Source organism: Nerophis lumbriciformis, linkage group LG19 (assembly GCF_033978685.3).
Source record: "Nerophis lumbriciformis linkage group LG19, RoL_Nlum_v2.1, whole genome shotgun sequence".
Classification (NCBI taxonomy): domain Eukaryota; kingdom Metazoa; phylum Chordata; class Actinopteri; order Syngnathiformes; family Syngnathidae; genus Nerophis; species Nerophis lumbriciformis.
The window spans coordinates 23204140-23224719 of NC_084566.2; the positions used below are offsets into that span (position 1 = coordinate 23204140).

General features: G+C 40.6%; 1 protein-coding gene across 5 annotated transcripts in view; it reads left to right on the forward strand.

The window, feature by feature from the left end:
* greb1l (GREB1 like retinoic acid receptor coactivator) overlaps positions 1–20580 on the forward strand; it is a 126295-nt gene that overhangs the window by 63813 nt on the left and 41902 nt on the right. For 2 of the 5 annotated variants that reach the window (XM_061979268.2, XM_072915206.1), the window contains exons 1-2: positions 9741–9972; positions 14172–14279. The gene's annotated coding sequence lies outside the window, so the exon portion shown is untranslated. Of the gene's footprint in view, positions 1–9740; positions 9973–14171; positions 14280–20580 lie in introns of those variants that run through there. The other 3 variants (XM_061979272.2, XM_061979271.2, XM_061979270.2) reach the window with 3 other exon arrangements.

Below are 20580 nucleotides of genomic sequence, written 5' to 3' on the forward strand. Positions count from 1 at the left end.
ACGACCCATCAGGAGTAAGGGTGAAGTGTCTTGCTCGAGGACACAATGGACGTAACTAGGATGGCGGAAGCTGGGGATCGAACCAGGAACCCTCAAGTTGCTGCGACAGCCGCTCTACCAACCGAGTCACGCCATCTTCCACGTCCCAAATCCATTCCCGTTTATTGATAATAAATCGGGTGTTTTACATACCTACAATTGTTCTCTGACTATTTTCACTTGATCAAGCCTTTTTTCTAACAGTCACTCTACAAAATAATAAAAGCCTGTGTGATCTGTGCTGATATCGTATCGGATCAACATCAGTATCAGCCAAGGCTCCAGTATCCGTATCATATTGGAAATAAAAAAAGTTGTATCACAACACCCTTCAAATATAACACTTTCATTTAGTTGTCTTTCATTATCATTATTGTTATTTGTATTATTCACATTTTTTTGAGCCGGGATACATCACATGATTCCATTGTGGAATGAGAAAATGTGATTCCTTGCTTTAGAAAGTGTGAATCATATATGGTTCACACTTTCTAAAGCAAGAAACCCGAACGCTCAAAATAATTAATTAGAATAAGGCTTCACGGTGGGAGAGGGGTTAGTGCATCTGCCTCACAATACGAAGGTCCTGAGTAGTCATGGGTTCAATCCCGGGCTCTGGATCTTTCTGTGTGGAGTTTGCATGTTCTCCCCGTGACTGCGTGGGTTCCCTCCGGGTACTCCGGCTTCCTCCCGGGCTCAAAGACATGCACCTGGGGATAAGTTGATTGGCAACACTAAATTGGCCCTAGTGTGTGGATGTGAGTGTGAATGTTGTCTGTCTATCTGTGTTGGCCCTGCGATGAGGTGGCGACTTGTCCAGGGTGTACCCCGCCTTCCGCCCGATTGTAGCTGAGATAGGCTCCAGCGCCCCCCGCGACCCCAAAGGGAATAAGCGGTAGAAAATGGATGGATGGATGGAAGTAGTGTAAACTTAAAAAGTTGTTTAAAAGTTTTACTTACTTAAAAATGTTGAGTGTGAGTAACATTTTCCTTCTTTTTAAGTTTATTAAACTTGTTATTTGTAATTAATATTAACTTGTTTGCAGATTTTTTAACTACTACTTAAAATAATTAACTCACAGTTACTTAAAACTCAGTGGATTAAACATAATTTTGTGTTAATTTAAAAGAACAAATCATTAAAGAACAAATTAAGAATGAATCCATCGCATTATAGATTTGTTTTGTTAATATACTCTGTGTGTGTGTGTGTGTGTGTGTGTGTGTGTGTGTGTGTGTGTGTATGTATATATAAATTATTACATGCACGCACACGCACACACATAGGAAGTGCTTTAATTTTGTAGCATTTTCATGCACTTCCTCTTCAGGCAGCAGACACGAGAAGGAACATTTTTGAGTTGGCTTAATTGGTAAGTTTAATTCAATTATAATTTAAAAGTACATTTAGCATAAACTCCAAATATTTACAACCTGATATACTCAAATATTTGAGTTTATGAACTCAAAGAATATGTGGCAACTGATTGCCTCACTTTTTTTGAGTTCTGCTTACTTATTCGGGTTTACAGTGTAGTAATTAGTCAATCAAGAACTGGGTGGTGTCCCTTTTCTGCTCCCGTTACACAAAGCAAGGTCTATAAATACACGCTTGAATGAGTTTGCCGTGGAAGAAGCCCACCAACCAGCTCTGGAATTAACTCAAAACGAGATGGTGACCTTTGACCTTATAAATGAACACAAAGACGTGGTTGTAGATGTAATGGTCGGTTGACCCAACACTTTTGTGTGTTAAAGTCAAGTGTCAAGGGTACAAGAGCAGCATGATGTCCCCAAAAGGCACAATTAATACAATTCTACACTATAATATGAAGGCAAAAGAGGCATGTTGTGTATTGGGCAGCTGCTGAGTCAGCTAAAACACAACCTCAGCGCTCCCATGGGAATCCAGAGAGGAAGACTCCTCCCAGTCCCCTGGATGTCATGTGACTCATCATTCCACAGGTGGCGGCAGAGATACTTCCCCTTTGTGGGGACTTAAGTCGGAGCTCAATGCAGTGTTGAGGGATGGCTTTAGGGGCGGGAAGCCATTCAATCCACACTCTTTTGTTTTTTTGCCGCGGCGTCCTTTGACGGCGGGCTTAGTCATTATCTACGCTTTAAATGGCCTATTTAGGATGGGGGGTGGCATGTCAAAGTCAGGGACTGGCATATAAATCACACTTGACAGCTCTTTTCCCATCGCTTGAACTTGGTTATGGCTGCAGATTGTGGACGCTTTTCCCCTTTCTTTTTCCACCTGAAGGCCTCCATAGTCTCGACTGTGGAGACACTTTTCACAGCCAAACTCAAGCCCGCTGTTTGGACAACTGTGGGTAAAAATGCCCCCCATGCTCGCTGAGGCCCTAATGGAGGCAGCAATTGGCCCACTTGGGCCTTTACAGCTGTCCCGTCACACTGACTTTGCCCTCGTATAACTATTGGAGGGGAGGTGAGATGAACTGCACACAACTTGATTAAAACAACGCTGTCCGTGGTAATGAACTGGAACAGCAGGCCGACAGCTCAGCCAAGCAGGATCTAGCAAAGGTTGTCTATTAATCCAATTCCATTTATATTCATCTCTTTCCTTTCAATCATGTCTGCTAATAGCTGTAAAGACTTTGGTAAATATTGGCATGAAGTGACTGAATTTCTGTTTACCCGACAAATTCTTTACTTGGGGCTCATTAGAGGACAAGGGAACACACAGAAAGGTCTTAGTGTTCATTCTCTAGAATCTCATTTTATCTATAACAGAAGTAGGGCTGGGCGATATATCGAATATACTCGATATTTCGTGGGTTTGTCTCTGTGCGATGTAGAAAATGACTATATCGTGAGTATTCGAGTATACGTTCTCACGCAGTTGCTTTTAGCTGCGGGCATTACACTTCAGGCTTTTCTCATTTCAGGCTTTTCTCATTCTTTCTTGTCTCTCCTTCTCACAGAGACATAAAACAAGCGCACCTTCTTACATACGTCACATACTGTCGCGCGTGCAACGTCATACGCTCTCGCCGAGCAGAGAGGTAGCGGCATGGGTAACGTTAGCAGTGGCAGGTGTTGCTAGCGGAGTGGTGCGAGTGGTAATACGAGAGAGAGAAGGTGCCAATCTGGTAACAAATGGAGGAAGAATTAATTCCCAAGAAAAACAGCACGGGGTTCATCGTCTGGCGGTGGTTTGGCTTCAAGCGGGAAGATGTTGAACAGACAACCGTAATATGTCAAGTATGCGGCAAAGGCGTTGCTACAAAAAGTAGCAGCACTACTAATTTGTAGCATCATTTGAAAAGTCACCCGCTAGAGAATGAAGAGTGCTAGAAACTCCGCATGTCAACATCTCCGGCGGGTGCCACACCAACAAAATGCCAAAGCAATGGCATCTTCCATTTCCACATCAACATCGTATGAAAAAAATAGTCAACAACAGAAGGAGATAACGTCCGCAGTAACCTACCACATAGTGAAGGACATACACAATTTGATTTCCTATTATGCAGCTCATTTTTATTTGACAGTTTTTGAAATATCTTGTTTGACATGCACAAAAGTGCACTTTATTTGTTTTAAACTATTGTAGTTTGTTTGTTCTGTACAAAAAGTGCACTTTAATTTAGTGTTGTTTTGATATGTAATGCACTAATAGCTTGTTTTAAAATGTCTCTGACAATCTTGCACTCTCTGTTTCGGAAATTACATGAATGTTTGTGCCACTGCTTAATAACTGTTTAATAAATACAGTTTTGGTAAATTGACTTAGTTGTGATTTCCGTCTCTGCATGAAAGTTTAAAATGAGCATATATTAATGCAGTATGAACAAGAATGTTTTAATGTAGACACATAGAATCATCATACTGGTGTGATTATGTGCGCAACCCGAGGGGCCCTGGTTCAATGCCACCTAGTACCAACCTCGTCATGTCCGTTGTGTCCTGAGCAAGACACTTCACCCTTGCTCCTGATGGGTGCTGGTTAGCGCCTTGCATGGCAGCTCCCGCCATCAGTGTGTGAATGTGTGTGTGAATGGGTAAATGTGGAAGTAGTGTCAAAGCGCTTTGAGTACCTTGAAGGTAGAAAAGCGCTATACAAGTACAACCCATTTATCATTTATTATATGTATCAAGTGTTCATTCAAGGCTAAGGCAAAATATCGAGATATATATCGTGTATCGTGACATGGCCTGAAAATATCGAGATATTATTAAAAGGCCATATCGCCCAGCCCTAAACAGAAGGCACTTTTGGGGGACATCAGCAAGCATTCTGGCGACAGAGGCAAAAAAAAACCTCTTTCTAAAGGAATAAATCGCGAACAAACTCAGCACCGGTAAAATTATACAGTACAGTATTCCCGAAAGGGACAAGCGGTAGAAAATGGATGAATGGATGTTTGGCCATGGCAACTCATTGCATTTTTAATGCGTCTAAACTAGTGCAGGATTGCGATAGGATTAGTGATGTGCCCATCAATCAGCCACCGATCAGTATTGGCCAATTTTCCTGAAAAAGTATGTGATCCCCAATTTGCCATTGCCAATTAATGCAAGACTTCCAAAGCCGATCAAAAACATCGATCCTCTCTGGCTGACATATTTATTTTTAGTCTCCCAGCTGACGGGCTAGCAGTTAATTAAGTGTCTCCATCCACAGTGTTGAGCTAATAATAATCACATCCATTATGGCAAATGAACTGCATTTCTTGCAGTTTCAAGTATTATCACTGGAGGACAAGGTTACACAATGAGGATACCGTTACACAGGAGCAGGCATGTGTAAGCTAACTTCTAGGCTAGACTTAACACCAATAAATATGTGATTAGTAAAGTTTAAGAGGTGTAGATGTAACCACATTACAGCAGAAAGTAAGCAGATATCAACATGAAAATTAACAAGATGAATAAGAATCTAGAGAGAGGATAATACAACAACTGTTGGTGTGTCAGCATTGTCACAGTTAGTACACAACATATAAAAGGTACAGTACAGTCCAAAAGTTTGGACACACCTTCTCATTCACAACACAACTGATGATCCCAACCCCATTGATAAGGCAATAAATCCCACTAATCAACCCTGATAAGGCACACCTGTGAAGTGAAAACCATTTCAGGCGACTACCTTTTGAAGCTCATCGAGAGAATGCCAAGAGTGTGCAAAGCAGTAATCAGAGCAAAGGGTGGCTATTTTGAAGAAACTAGAATATAAAACATGTTTTCAGTTAGTTCACCTTTTTTTGTTAAGTACATAATTCCACATGTGTTCATTCGTAGTTTTGATGCCTTAAGTGACAATCTACAATGTAAAAAGTCATGAAAATAAAGAAAACGCCTTGAATGAGAAGGTGTGTCCAAACCTTTGGCCTGTACTGTAGATCGGATGGATCCATAAATTGGTGGTGTCGATACCAAGGGTAGTATCAATATATGATCAATACTAGACTGATGAGCTTGATATTTTTATTCTCACAAAATCATGTTTTGTTGTTTTTGTTAGTATTTACAAACTCAGGGAATAATTCCCTGGACACAGGAAGACTTTGAGGGTAAAATAAAATGATTTAAATAAGTAGTAAATAGTAGTTTTTGCTTTTGTTTGGTTTAGTTATTGTGTACTATGTTTGTGTTCTAGTACTTTCTTTAGCTCAAACAATTGTAGGTCATAACATAAAATAAGAAAGTAGTTTAAATGTAATAGCACTCACCATTAATTCATTGAAACTGTTATAGTCAATACTGGTATCGGCCAATCTCACTGGTTTTGGAATCTGCAACAATGCCACATCATTGTTTGAAAAGAGAAAATAAAGACATTTGAAGACATTACCTATACAGGAGTACTTTGGTTGTGGAACGCTTCATTTTTCATCAGGTTCAGTATGACCAAAGAGCCCACTCAAATGGACAATATTGCATGAAACAAAAAAATCAGTTTGCAGCCTATAATTCCGCAAAATTGAGTGGCCCAACAAACATTAGTGACTGTCTCTGGGCTTTTTTTTAAAATTGAGTACCACTGCAAAATAATCCATCATGAGCCCAAAGAAAGTTGCTGGCGCCAACACTTTGATAAAGAAGGTGAGAAACACTATTGAACTCAATAAAGGACTCCGTGAAAAGTATGAAGGTGGCGTTCGTGTTAGGGGTGTCCCGGTACAACTTTTTCACTTCCAATACGATATTGATATTGTAGCATTCAGTATTTGCAGATGTTTGTGCTGATCGAATACAATATCAGCACAAATCATACATATTTGTATTAATTTGAGAGTGGAAAGTGAAATTAGTCAAAAAGAGAACAATTGTAAGTACGACAATCACTAACCTATTCATTATTAACCGTCTCGAATGGACTTACGCTGTCCTTAATTATGTTGAAATGGAGTGACATATAGTTGTTGGTGACACCTAGTGGCCACAATAATTCATTAAGTTACGCTCATGAAGATTGCAACTGGATACTTTCTAATACGCTTCTGCCTTTGAAACGTTGTATGTGTAAGTGATATGCAACTATTATTATTTGATACTTGTTTATATTGACAAATGTGGTGTTTAAGACTGCAAAATTATTGAAAGACATTTAGATGTTAACTGGCTCTCCCAGCTTTGCAAAAGTAAACATGCTACAGGACTGTTTGTGTCGAAGTACTTTTATCTGAGATTTTAGATGCACGCCGATATAATCCAATACTTAAGAGTCTCATAACGGTAAAAATGTATGTCAAATGTTTATTCATCCATCATTCATATGTGTTTGATATTGTTTTCTGCATGTTAAACTATAATCATTCTCTATAAAATATGTTTTGTGATTGGGTCTCTGGAACTTAATTAATTGGATTTATATTATTTGTTTTGGAGGAAAATTGCTTTAGTTTTCATACAATTTGGTCTTCACCAAACATTTTGGAACGAAATAATGAAAACCGATATACAACTGTACTACGTATGCAAATGCCATATGAAAATTTCATATCGCATTTACTGTGACCAAAATGATCAGTTATCGTTATTATTGCAGTATTGTTGAATGCGCTCAAAAAGTACTCATATACACACACTGAAATCTTTTAACCAAGTTATTATTTTTTAAATAAGATATGCTCCAGTCACCCCACGATCCCAATCTGTCGCTTTTACACATTTTAGGAAACCACTTTATACTTCCTGAAACTTCACAGAACAACTGTTCAATGTCAGCCTAATTTTCTTTAATTTACGGGAATAAAGAATACTTCTAATTATGGATGTCCGATAATATTACATTTTAAAGCATTTATCGGCCGATAATATCGGTAGTCCGATATTATCGGCTGATAAATGCTTTAAAATGTAATATCGGAAATTATCGGTATCGGTTTCAAAATTATCGGTATTGGTTTCATAAAGTAAAATGTATGACTTTTTAAAACGCCGCTGTGTACACGGACATAGGGAGAAGTTCAGAGCGCCAATAAACCTTAAAGGCACTTCCTTTGCGTGCCGGCCCAGTCACATAATATCTACGGCTTTTCACATACACAAGTGAATGCAAGCATACTTGGTCAACAGCCATACAGGTCACACTGAGTGTGGCCGTATAAATAACTTTAAGACTGTTAGAAATATGCTCCACACTGTGAATCCACACCAAACAAGAATGATAAACACATTTTGGGAGAACATCCGCACAGTAACACAACATAAACACAACAGAACAAATACCCAGAATCCCATGCAGCCCTAACTCTTCCGGGCTGCAATATACGCCCCGCTATCCCCCCCCCCTGCGTCGGTTGAGGCGGGCGGAGTTGAGGGGGCGGGGGTGTTCTCCCAAAATGTGTTTGTCATTCTTGTTTGGTGTGGATTCACAGTGTGGCGCATATTTCTAACAGTGTTAAAGTTATTTATACGGGCACCGTCAGTGTAACCTGTATCGCTGTTGGCCAAGTATGCTTTGCATTCACGTGTGTGTGCGTGCAGATGTCGCACATGTTATGTGACTGGGCCAGCATTCGCTGGACTGGGTGAAAAGCGGACGTAACGATTTTTGCGTGGGGCACTGAAATTTGGGAGTCTCCCGGGAGGGTTGGCAAGTATGAGAATTAGTGGTGAATGCGGTGTTACCGCGGCACCGCCGCTGAATATAATCAGCGGGCCAGCTCTAGTGTTAATTTGATATCGCCTCAAGGGCCAAGTGAAATTACACGGCGGTCCAAATTTGGCCCGCGGGCCAGAGTTTGACACCCATGCTGTAGTGCATCACACAATTCCAGTTGTTTCATTACAGCACGTCCGAAAAGGAGTAGGAAGAAGCAGAGCGTATTTAATCCTACCCCTTTTCATACCATAGCAATTTTAACCAATTTCCTTGTTCTCTGTAACAGAACAGTGAACAATAAATAATATACCATCGTATGCATACAAATATTAAATACATAAATAACCTTTGTCTCAATAAAAAAAGGGAGAAAAAAAGGATTCAAGATGTTCATCATAATTCTTGTTCTGTGTACTTTGTGAACACTTGTAGTTTGAACAGTCTCTTAAACTGAATCATATTTGTGCTTTGTTTGATTTCTTTGCTTAATCCATTCCATAATTTCATTCCACATACTGATATATTAAAGGTTTTAAGTGTTGTACGAGCATACAAATGTTTTAAATTAAATTTTCCTTTAAGGTTATATTTCTCCTCTTTTGTTGAGAAGAATTGTTGTACATTCTTGGGTAGCAGGTTATAGTTTGCTTTCTACATTATTTTAGCTGTCTGCAAATGCACCAAATCGTTGAATTTCAATAATTGTGATTTAATAAACAAAGGGTTTGTATGTTCTCTATATCCAACATGATCTATTATTCTAATTGATCTTTTTTGTAACACCGTTAGTGAATGAAGCTATAATAATAATAAATAATTAAATTTTTGTAGTCCCTTTTATTTTAAAAACTATTGCAAAGTATGGAAATACATTTTGGTACCGGTACCAAAATATCTGTATCGGGGCAACCTTAGTGTGGAGTGTGGACTATTTCCTGTAAATCCCTGCAACATCATGTCAATTTCCCTAAAGCCACAGCTGCCTGTTGCTGCATGCCCCCCCCCCCCCCCCCCCCCCCCCCCCGTTTATTTATTTTGGCCAGATGAGTCCCTGCATGGTATTTATAGCAGGAGTAAAAAGCCCTCCACCCCCCAATTTAAGGGTCAATCCCGGGCAAGGCCACGATGACAATATGCTGCATCTGACCTGACATTCTAGCTGCTGCTGGATTCTCTTGCCACTCAATTGCCCCTTGCACCCCAATAAAAGAAGGGAGGTTTAATCGATTCAAAGTCAACCTCCTCCCCTCCAGCTCTTGAGGAGAAAATTCAAAAAACCACAGTCGCCCACGCTGGATGTCACGGCGTGCAGGGGGTCACGCGTGGCAGACCGCCGCCATGACGGGGGCCCCCATTCTTTCTCCTCCCTATATCTCTCTATCCGTGCTGCCCTCCCTCCGCGGAGCATCTGTCACCACAGGGGGTCATCAGGCCGAGATGAATGAGACCCCGGTGGATTCTCCTCCTCCTCTTCCTTGGCAAATGGCACAGGACAGAGGAGGGCATTGAGGGTGGGAGATAGAAGGACGGGGGAGGGTCCATGTGTTTGTTTGCATGCAAGCAAAAGAGAGAGAGTGAGAGAGGAAGAGGAGGAGGCTATCGGATGATTCCCATTGCCAGCCTGCCTGACTGTGACTGCGTGTGTGTGTGTGTGTGTGTGTACGTTAGTGGCTGTGTGTGTGTGAGAGAGAGAGAGAGATGACTGAGGTGAGTGGACACACAGCAGCAGCAACACATGCTGCATGCAGCTATACCAAGGATTTTACTCCCTAACATGGACTAACCTTTGAGGACACTTTGGGATTTACCTCATTTGGGGATTTTGAAGAAGTTGGAGGAAGTCATGGAAGGTAGAGAAGAAGCAGTGTTTCATGTGGCATTAGTATTAACTTGCTGCAGCGTTAATGAGAGAGGCTTTTAGCACCTCATTTACAGAATGTGGAGAGATGTTTGTCCTGGTTTTTGCATACCTCCCAACCCCCTTTTTGTCTCGCGTCTTTTCGGATGTTAAGAGCCGCTCTTTCCTGCATTTCACATAACAATGAACCGAGAAGCACTCCTGATGCTTATCTCTTTTTTTATTTAATATAAATGCAAGTTGAACTGCAGCAAAAGCCACCTGACATACCTGTTCAAAAATATTTCTATCTTATATTTCTGGAAAATAAGTAAAGGAGGTGCTAGTTTGAATGCTTAGCCAGGCTGCAAATGAATTGAATTTAGCCTCTCTGCCTCTTCTCTAATGTAATTACACGGAGAAACAAAAAAGGACTGCTTGCCAAATAAGGAAAAGAATGATAGTTCTTTTATTCACTTATTAGCTCTTCCTTCTGTTCTTTTTTTTTTTTTGCTTGATTCAGCATTACAGATTTTGGATCAGACTTTTAGATTTTTGAAATGAGAAACAAACCCCAGTTAAAATGAGCAAACTGACCAGCATGCTTTATTTAAATTTACTAGAATACATTTTTAAAATCAATAATATTTATTTATTTACATTATTTCAATGCCAGGCTTATCACTAATACATACTTTAATGTATTATATTTATGCAAATGTTCTTTGTCATTAATATATATTATTTTCATTATTTCATTATTTATTTACTATTTGTTTTTGTTTCAGTATTTCAGTGCCAGGTTTATCACAACTACATGTTTTAATGTAATACATTAATGTTGTTTTTTCTTTTTGTATTAATTATATCAGGTTTTTTTATTTTGTTATTAATCATGTAATGTGTTTGTTTTCATTCAATGCTAGGAGTATCACAAATAAATATAAATTATTATTATTATCACTGCTATTATTATTATTACTATTATTAATATTATGATTCGATAGATGGTAATTACTCATACTTGATGGATTAAACAACTGTATGCAAACAAGGTTTTGGAAAAACTCATTAATTAGCTGTTTTTTCTATCCTGTCCTTGTGTTTTTAAATATAAAACACCTACATTTCTAATGAACTACAACAATTAAATATAAAATCATGCTTACATTGATCTTAAAGGAAAATAGTGTGTTATTGCCTGCATGTAATTAAAAGTATAAAGACAGAAAGGGGAAAAAAACACTTTGTATGAATGAAAATCAAACTCAAAATCAACTGTAAAGGGGAAGCTGGCACTATAGAGATACAAAGTGACCTGAAATGGAGACTATTATATACACAGGCTGTTAGTGGGTCAGTTGTTTCAGCAATGCTGTTGTGGTTCATCATAATGTCATTACTGGAAAAACTGGACATCTTGAAGCGCCTTAGGGCACGGCTGGTATTGGCGCTTTAGATTGTATGGCTTGCTCATCTTTCTGAGACATCTCCTGGTCAATTTCCAGAATGCTTCCAGACTCTGCCCTCTAAGGGCCGTGACATTCTGTCCTTGCTTGAACTTGCATTTATTGGCCGCGGGATCGAGCGAGGACAAAAATCCGGGCTCCTTTCGTCTTTTGTCAGCAATCGACTGCCTCAGAGGAGTTTCCTGCCTGACACGTGGACTTGTTTTTAACTCCCCGCCTTTGATTGGCTGTATCAAGCGGGCTAATCATTCACAACGCCAGCTCCAGTGTGCTGGGCGAACATGCGAAAGTGGCTTATGTACACTGGCTGTTTGCAGGACTTGGACCCCCGCTTGGAGTGCACAGTCACCAATGATGACGGGGTCGATTGTGACAGTCGGCGAGTGGGGAACTTTGCTTTGTGTTATATCAGCGTCTGAGTGGTTAAACAATACTCAGTCAAGGGGTCAAAGTAGCGCAATAAGGTGATTGTGTGTAGCCACACAAACTAAAACATCCTATAGTGTTTAGCCCTGAGGGCCGGGTGGGGGGGGCGGTGTATCACATAGCATCTCTTTAACTTCTCGAGTACAAAAGTCATGGCTGAGGTGTTCGCAAGTGCACACACTCATTGGGCCCCATTCAGCAACCATTCTTAGGAACACATTTTGTTCTTAGGCCCACTTACAAAGTTTTTAAGGAGATTTTTGTATTCACCAATGTTTTCTTAGCTGGGATTTGTTCGTAGGTAAGAACAAAATCTATGAGTGCTCTAAAGCACTCTTAGGGTGGCCTATTTGTTCTTAAGTGTGACAAGTTCCCTTACTTCTATTATTTAATGTTAAATTAATATCATAGATAGATGGATAGATAGATAGATAGATAGACAGACTTAGAGCAAAATGAGCAACATATAGACATTTCAAAATACACACACACACACACACACACACACACACACACACACTCTTGCTGCTACTGCAAGATGCCGCAGATCGTGCCCTTGGGAGGGAGCGCATATTTCACGACCATGTTTTGCCCAAAGTGACAAATATTTATTTGACCGCTTCGGGGCTACCTCAGCAGCCCCCCCTTTCTTAAACTTACGTTTTGACATTATGTATTTTCCCCGCGGGATAATAGGAATTTCTCTTCTGTAATCTGTTTGTGTTTTCTTCGTGTGTCTGATGTTCGGCTTTTGCGCCCGAATTGTGCCCTTATATGGGTAATTTACCTATGCAAATTACGGAATTAAGGGTGTTCACATATGCATATTGGGGAAATAAGGGCGTGTTTATATGCAAATTATGATAGACACGCACGCGCTAACCATTTGGCATTCAGCAATTTAAGAACAGCAGGTGGGAACAATTTGAGCGTTTAAGAACACGTCATGAATTTGAATAGACTCCTCTTAGGAAATCACTTAGGAAGAAAGATACCGTATTTTTGGGATTATAAATCGCTCCGGAGTATAAATCGCACCGGCCGAAAATGCATAATAAAGAAGGAAAAAAACATATATTCGTCGCACTCAAGTATAAATTGCATTTTTGGGGGAAATTTATTTGATAAAATCCAACACCAAGAATAGACATTTTAAAGGTAATTTAAAATAAATAAAGAATAGTGAACAACAGGCTGAATAAGTGTACGTTATATGATGCATAAATAACCAACTGAGAACGTCGTGCCTGGTATGTTAACGTAACATATTATGGTAAGAGTCATTCAAATAACTATAACATATAGAACATGCTATACGTTTACCAAACAATCTGTCACTCCTGATCGCTAAATCCCATGAAATCTTCTTCCTCGTTGTCGCTCCTGGTATGCGCCGCTTTCTTTCTTTCTGCTGCTCGATCGCCGTTTTCTGCTGCATATTTCACTACGTCCAGCTTGTAATCTGCAGTATATGATTTCCTTTTCGGTGCCATTTTTGTTCAGACCTTCTCAGTTTTTATAAGTTACCGCCAATGTTGAAATGAGCCATTTTAATAGCTACGGACATAGTAGCATGTAGCATCCCATGACCCACAATGCACTTCTGCCATGACCCACAATGCACTTCTGCCATGACCCGCCCCCGCCGAATTCTTATTGGTTGACGTGTGTGTGACGATTGCTGACATTTGCTGCGTCTCTTTTGCAAATGAGATAAATAATATTATTTGATATTTTACGGTAATGTGTTAATAATTTCACACATAAATCGCTCCGGAGTATATGTCACACCCCCGGCCAAACTATGAAAAAAACTGCGACTTATAATACGAAAAATACGGTAAGAAGAAAAGTTAGGAACTTATTGCTGAATGGGGCCCAATGTTCTTTGGACAACCAAAATACCGGCAAATCATCTTGAATGAGGCGCACAATCAGTTTTAAAAATACAATAATGACACTAACAATATGTTAAGTGCAGTGGTTTAATTATGCAGTAGCTGGCATTGTAAAATGTTGTCCCTCCCTTGTTTTAGAGCAGTGATTCTCAAAATGTGGTACGCAGGCTCCATCCAAAATTTCACTTGATTAAAGTAGTGTTTTATTTTCTTATATTCTCTTCAAACTGTGTGTAATGTTACGGTGGCCAAAAATATTAAATATACCTATTAAATAAAGGCCTACTACACTAGAGTATTTAATGTTGGTCATTGTGGTGGTACTTGGAGAGCAACGTTTTTTCTGAGGTGGTACTTGGTGAAAAAAGTTTGATAAGCACTGTTTTAGTGTATTTATTGTGTGTGTCTCTCCCCCCCAGGTGTCGGCGCTCAGAGCGAGATGTCTTCACTGAAGAGCTGAGCGGCGGCGACTCAGCATGTAGCGCAGGAGAAAAAAGTCCATTCACACCTGCCAAGAATCTGACCAGGTGAGTCGCCTTGTTCCTACAGTGACCGCGATGGATTTGAAGGATGAACGGCCATATGAACACATTTGTTTTAAAGGCAACAAGACATTATATGACAACAAATTGTCTTGGGAAACCCTCAACGCCTTGTTCAAACAAAAGCAATAAAGCCTGAGGCGCCGAGCTCAACCGACTTTAAAGAAAATAAAGTCCAACCGACTGATTCTTGTTATATGAGCGTGTCAATATGTTTGGTCAGTCCAGCGAGCGAAAACACACCCTGGACTTACAGAATATGAGCAGATGCATGCATATTCACACGCTAACTTTTCCAGCCTGAGGAACCACACGCATTGACTTTCCAACGTCACAAGTCATGTTATTATGCACTGGTCACCATTGTTCACTACTCTACTACTACACAGGAAGTTAAATCGCTAGTCCACCAGATTTGTGGTGTCCCACGCTCAAGAAAACACTGCCCCCTTGCATGTTGGTGAAGGACTGCAAGCTGTCAGCCCGTAATCTCATGAAACATTTCAATGTCACGTGTCACTTCACATCGGAAATCCTTTACATGTTTTTCACAAAAGTAATACTTTCCCAGTTAACTAATTACTTTACATTACAATTTAGTTAATTCCATTACTAATTCAACTATGTTTGGGGGAAAGTAACTATAACTACTTACATATTAAAAGTAACTAAAAAAACACAGACAGTATTATACGTATTTCCAATGAACGATGCAAATATAATGATGGGGTAATTTCACTAAATCGGGGAATCTCACTCCATTCACTTTCCACCACTCTGCATTGTATGTAGCGATTTGGTAAATGATGCCCCAGTGAGTGTATTGCACACCCACTAGCTGTATTGACACTGCACTAATACTCAGTTGCTGTTTCATAATTGTCATCCGTCATGATTAAAAAACTCACTAAACGAATAGCTCCCGAAAAGAAATATGAAAAGTACAACTCTGGTCAATAAGCCAAATGGTAAACAGGAAAAATAACATACACCTTATTTGAAGCTATAAGATCAAAACGATCCTCGACTTCATAATTATTGTTTACTTAGTTACATTTAGATCAGGGGTCCCCAAACTACGGCCCGCGGGAAGTCCCAAGTTAAAAATATAATAATAGTATTACAAAAATAGTTTTAAATTATTATAATTTTTTAATCTGTCTTTTCTAATCCATTTTCTATCGCTTGTTACTCTTGGTGTCTCCTAGCCGCTCAGGCAAATCACATTGTCTAAAAGCGCATTTTTCCATTTATAACGTGACATTAAGTGCGCACTCTTGCAGTAAATTAGTATATATATATATATATATATATATATATATATATATATATCACAGCCGAGTGTGAAGCGACTGGGATGGGAATCAGCACCTCCAAGTCCGAGTCCATGGTTCTCTCCCGTGAAAAGGGTGGAGTGCCATCTCTGGGTTGGGGAGGAGATCTTGCCCCAAGTGGAGGAGTTCAAGTACCTTGGAGTCTTGTTCACGAGTGGGGGAAGAGTGGATCGTGAGATCGACAGGCGGATCGGTGCGGCGTCTTCAGTAATGCGGACGCTGTATCGATCCGTTGTGGTGAAGAAGGAGCTGAGCCGGAAGGCAAAGCTCTCGATTTACCGGTCGATCTACGTTCCCATCCTCACCTATGGTCATGAGCTTTGGGTCATGACCGAAAGGACAAGATCACGGGTACAAGCGGCCGAAATGAGTTTCCTCCGCCGAGTGGCGGGGCTCTCCCTTAGAGATAGGGTGAGAAGCTCTGTCATTCGGGGGGAGCTCAAAGTAAAGCCGCTGCTCCTCCACATCGAGAGGAGCCAGATGAGGTGGTTCGGGCATCTGGTCAGGATGCCACCCGAACGCCTCCCTAGGAAGGTGTTTCGGGCACGTCCGACCGGTAGGAGGCCACGGGGAAGACCTAGGACACGCTGGGAAGACTATCTCTCCCGGCTGGCCTGGGAACGCCTCGGGATCCCCCGGGAGGAGCTGGACGAAGTGGCTGGGGAGAGGGAAGTCTGGGCTTCCCTGCTTAAGCTGCTGCCCCCGCGACCCGACCTCGGATAAGCGGAAGAAGATGGATGGATGGATGGATGGATGGATGGATATATATATATACCCGGCCAAAATTTTTTAACTCAATGGGGCCCCGAGTCAAAAAGTTTGGGGACCCCTGATTTAGATCGATATTGCTGACGAAAACAGAGTCCTCCAACTTCTTTTAGTACAAGGAGTCACTTGCGAGCTGAAAGAAGCGCTTCCCGATAAACACAGTTTGGCGCTTCACATTGAAATGACACAGCAGTTGTATCAGTCATGTGTTTTTTCTTTCTTAAAGTGACACAAAAATCGAGCTTTCGAGGGACACAGCATCAATCCTTGTGTTTCATGGAGCATCAATGCTTCTGTATCGTTTGATTAATCACTAATTGTATGTATATTGTAATGTCTGCTAAGTGGCCTTGTGGTTAGAGTGTCCGCCCTGAGATCGGTAGGTTGTGAGTTCAAACCCTGGCCGAGTCCTACCAAAGACTATAAAAATGGGACCCATTACCTCCCTATTTGGCACTCAGCATCAAGGGTTGGAATTGGGGGTTAAATCACCAAAATGATTCCCCGGCGCGGCCACCGCTGCTGCTCACTGCTCCCCTCACCTCCCAGGGGGTGATCAAGTTGATGTGTCAAATGCAGAGGATCATTTCACTACACCTAGTGTGTGTGTGACAATCATTGGTACTTTAACTTTTAACTTTACAATGAATGCAGTGGTTCTCAAACATTTTGTCACCAAATACCACTTTCGAAAAAACTTTGCTCTCCAGATACCACCGTTAAAATACAGTAGCGGTAGTGGGCCTAAGTATTCATTAAAAACAAGGCAGAGGTTTTATTTAACAAGCATGTTTAATATTTGTGGCCACTGTAACATTACACAAAGTTTGAACAGTAATACGATGTTCAAATATAGCCGAAATAAAAAAAACTGTACTTTAATTGATTATTTGGCGTACAACTGGATGGAGCCCGCGTACCACAGTTTGAGAATCACTGATGTACCGTATTTTTCGGATTATAAATTGCAGTTTTTTTCATAGTTTGGCCGTGGGTGCGACATATACTCCGGAGCGATTTATGTGTGAAATTATTAACACATTACCGTAAAATATCAAATAATATTATTCATCTAATTCACGGAAGAGACGAAGCAAAATGTCAGCAATCGTCACACACACATCAACCAATAAGAATTCGGCGGGGGAGGGGTATGGCAGAAGTGCATTGTTGGTCATGGGATGCTAACTGCTATATGCTATATGCTACTGCCTTAGCTATTAAAATGGATCATTTCTACATTGGCGGTAACTTATAAAAACTGAGAAGGGCTGAACAAAAATGGCACCGAAAAGGAAATCATATACTGCAGATTACAAACTGGGCATGGTGAAATATGCAGCAGGAAACGGCGATCGAGCAGCAGAAAGAAAGGACGCTAGCGGCGCATACCAGGAGCGGCAACGAGGAAGAAGATTTCATCCGATTTAGTGATCAGTAGTGACAGATTGGTAAACTTATAGCATGTTCTATATGTTAAAGTTATTTGAATGACTCTTACCATAATATGTTACGTTAACATACCAGGCACGTTCTCAGTTGGTTATTTATGCGTCATATGGCGTACACTTATTCAGCCTGTTGTTCACTATTCTTTATTTATTTTAAATTGCCTTTCAAATGTCTATTCTTGGTGTTGGATTTTATCAAATAAATTTCCCCCAAAAATGCGACTTATACTCGAGTGCGACGTATATATGTTTTTTTCCTTCTTTATTATGCATTTTCAGCCGGTGCGACGTATAATCCGAAAAATACGGTAGATGTGATCGGTAGGTCATGAGTTCAATCCCCGACCGAGTCATACCAAAGACTATAAAAATGGGACCCATTACCTCCCTGCTTGGCACTCAGCATCAATGGTTGGAATTGGGGGTTAAATCACCAAAAATGATTCCCGGGCGCAGCCACCGCTGCTGCTCACTGCTCCCCTCACCTCCCAGGGGGTGATCAAGGGTCATGGATCAAATGCAGAGAATAATTTCGCCACACTTAGTGTGTGTGTGACAATCATGGGTACTTTAACTTTTTAAATGAATGTGCTAACTTTGCACTCAGTATACATGACTGTGGTACACTGTAGGTGTAGCAATACTGCAGTATTTACCAACAACAATGACTGTAGTGGTGAGCTAACCTTGCCTTTGTCTTTGGAACTTTACTTCACCGACCTTTTACTCCTCTGTTTGTAAAGTACCGCAGCGTTCCCAGTTAAGTTATTTTCCTGCTTCTAATGGTCCTGCGCCAAACGTTGCTGTATATTGGCATATTATCTACTTCCCTTCGGCTGGAAAGCAGCTGACCTGGTAATACTTGCACCTACTGCTGGTTGGAGAGATCCTGAAAGTGCGGCTCCTCTCTGTGACTTAACAGTCCTGCTTTGACCGCGGGGTCACATTCACGCAATCTGTCGCCGCCACCCAGAAGCAAGAAAACGACCTTGACTGCTCCTCTGATTGGCTGACATCCAACACCCCACCTTTTTTGTGTCTTCCACCGTCTTTGAAGTACCTCGCTACTAAAAACGCGTGATCCATCAAGCGCAGATCGCCTCAGCTGGCGGCCGAACGACACCTCTAAAACATCCGTTGGCACGGTCTCTGCCGCAGTGACGCTTTGTTTTAAGCCACGCAGGTGATGAAAGGTCGCTGTGCGCATTCACGGAGGTTAATGACAAATCTGTCCACTGAGGCTTGAGGGTCAGCTGGGGCCAAACAAGCCTCCGGAGCCCTTTTTTGACTTGACAATTGAACAGGCAGTGGCTGCTTAAAAACACCCTCAGGCCTTAATTTTCTACCTTTTTAGCCCATCTGTCTTTGTCTCACCGTGCAGTCACCTTCCTGCATCAGTTAAATACTGTAGTGTGGTTCTGTTAAGCTGCTTATCTCTCTGACAGCACAATCAGCCACTGTTAATCTTGTCTTTTGTCTGGCCTGCCTAGATTCCTCCCCAGGTTGGCTCTTAGGTAAACGCAGAGAAACCTGTCCAGGCGTGGGGCAGAGGGGCTTGTCAAAAATGTTAAATATCTGTGTGGCCTTAACTACTCGCTACTACAGTATAGGAAGGGGATTAAGATGGCCCCAAGAAACATGACAAATTGGGGGGTGCGCTATTCACTTTAGCCGTCAAACGTCAGTAGAGTGTTGAAAAACTCAAAATATTTTTTATGGCAATTCCAACTTTGACCACAGCGTCAGTGTCTATGCAGAGGGGCCGCTTTCCGTCATTTTCAGCAGACTGCATTGCAAAATGATTAACCCCCATCGCCTCTTCTTCTCACGCGAGATACACCCAGGAATGAGACCATATGAATCTCTTCCATACAGTAGTTGATGATTGGCTGAGTGTTACACATAAAGCAACTCCTTACCAATCAGATGTTGTAATCTAATCTGTGTGTGACGCATTCAGCTAATATCTCTCATAAATCAATAAAATGTTTTTATTAAAATAATATAAGAAAAACAAAATTTTAAAAATGTATTGTAATGATCTCCCCTTATTGTTCCCATTGGGTTAAGTTTTTTATTTCCCGGATGTGGGATCAGAGCCGAGGATGTCGTGGTTTGTGCAGCCCTTTGAGGCATTTGTGATTAAGCGCTATATAAATACACTATGATTGATTGATTGATTGATTGTAAAACTGGTGCTGCTAGCATGTGACAGTTACATTTTTTGCACGTATTAAACAAATTATAATAATTATGGACTTTCATCTGTTACACTATATTTAAAAAAAATACTCAATTTAGTTAGCAAATGATAAAGAGGATATGATGAATAATCATGAAAATATTTTAAAAATACAACTGTTTAAAACATATATTTATATATTTGGCATGAAATCAACTGAAATTAGATTATGATACACAAGGCTATTGGTTATACTTTATCAAAAATCAATAGTCATCCCTCACCACATCGCACTTCAAAGTATGCTGCTTCACTCCATAGCAGATTTTCTTAAAGCATTTTATAAATTTTTTGGACTAAATTAAGCATTTTTAAGCATAAACTATGGCTGAATGAATTAAAAAATATCAACAGGACAGACAGCAGTATTGGACTCCAGATGAGACAAAATTATTTAGAGCGAGCTGTTCAGTATCGTGACCACTGATTGGCTCAGTCTCAGGCCACATTACTATATTGGATTAAATGTGTGTATATGTGACAATATGGAT